The sequence below is a fragment of the Orycteropus afer genome, unplaced genomic scaffold (assembly GCF_000298275.1).
Source record: "Orycteropus afer afer isolate SDZICR_OR568_19922 unplaced genomic scaffold, OryAfe1.0 scaffold00228, whole genome shotgun sequence".
In the NCBI taxonomy this organism is placed as follows: Eukaryota; Metazoa; Chordata; class Mammalia; order Tubulidentata; family Orycteropodidae; genus Orycteropus; species Orycteropus afer.
In genome coordinates this window covers 984,292-985,820 of record NW_006921815.1, presented here as the reverse complement: position 1 = coordinate 985,820, position 1,529 = coordinate 984,292, and positions in this window count along the sequence as shown.

Sequence of the window (1,529 nt, the reverse complement as noted above, 5' to 3'; positions counted from 1 at the left end):
AACCTTCCTTCCGAGGAGTGGCTGGTGGGTTTGAACCGTCAGCCATCTGGTTAGCAGGCAAGTGCCTTAGCCACTATGCTACCAGAGCTCCCCACTAATGCCTAAGATATCCAATTCTAAGTGTTCCATTTCATTTTTGACAACTTCCAATTTTCCTACATTTATACTTTGTACTTTCTATGTTCTGATGATTAATGGATGTTTGTAGTTGTTTCTTCCCTTGTTGAGTATGATCTATTAGCTAATGGAGGTATCAAAAGGTTTGCTCCATCCACATCATTAAGGTCGACTCTAGTTTGAGGAGGCAGTTCTTCTCCAGCAGCAATATTTTGAGTTCCTTCCAATCTGAGGGGATCATCTTCTAGCACTATATCAGACAATGTTTGAGGGCTGCTCATAAAGTTGTCTAGTATTGTATCAGGCAGTGTTTCACTGCTATCCAGGAAGTTTTCACTGGCTAGTTTTTTGCAGAAGTGTATGGCCTATCCCTCTTCCCCATCTGTCTTAGTCTGGAAGTTCCACTGAAAACCATCCATCATGAGTGACCCTGCTGGTATTTGAAATAATGATGACATAGCCTCCAAGCTCACAACAAAATGCAAGCCACCAGTATGACACACTGTCTATTATAATTATTTACATAATAGTTATTTATAATTATGAACAATATCATGATAACTCATATTAGTTTTAATTATTTAAAAATCTATTAATTTAGTTTCACTCAAAAGATGAAGTTAATACAGTACTTTTGGATTCAGTAGTGTTTAATTAAAAGTATATCATAAAAAGAAGAAAAAATATTTATAAATTACTATCTGAAATTTTTATCTTGAATCTCTGGTTTTGAAAGAGTAGTATGATCTGGGGGTTTGTCAAAAAAAATTGGTAGAGTAAGTCTTGAAAGAATCATTGAACCCTGATTTAAAGAGTCTTGACACCAAGAGTCAGAACTTTGATTTGAAAAATTTCTCTGATATGGAATTTTGAAAATGTTTTTGAACAGGAGAGCGACCTAAGTAAAGTTATATTTTAGTTATTTGATCTTCAGATTAATTTCCTCAAAACACAGATTTAATAAAGATACTACTGGATGTATCAAGCTTATATATCAAGTAAAACATGAGTCTGTTACAGAAGATCAAGATTAGTTAGACACTGAGACATTTAGTACAAAACAACAATCTCAAATATAGCATACCAAAAAAAAAACAAACTCACTGCCTTGGGTGGGATCTGACTCATAGCAACCCCTCTTTGTGTTTCTGAGGCAGTATCACTATGGAAGGTAAGCAGGTGTAGCACAGAATAGGAGGCTGGAAGAGCAGGAGAAAGGGGTAAAACCCAGTCACTAATGCTCACACGGCTCCCTTGTTACCCTCCCGAGAGGGACCGGGTCTCTGGGAGCAAAGTAAGCACGGGCGGGCTGGTGCTTACTCACTGATCTGCACTGAACACTTTCCCTTGTTACCCTCCCGAGAGGGACCGGGTCTCCGGGAGCAAGGTAAGCACGGGCGTAGCATAGAGTA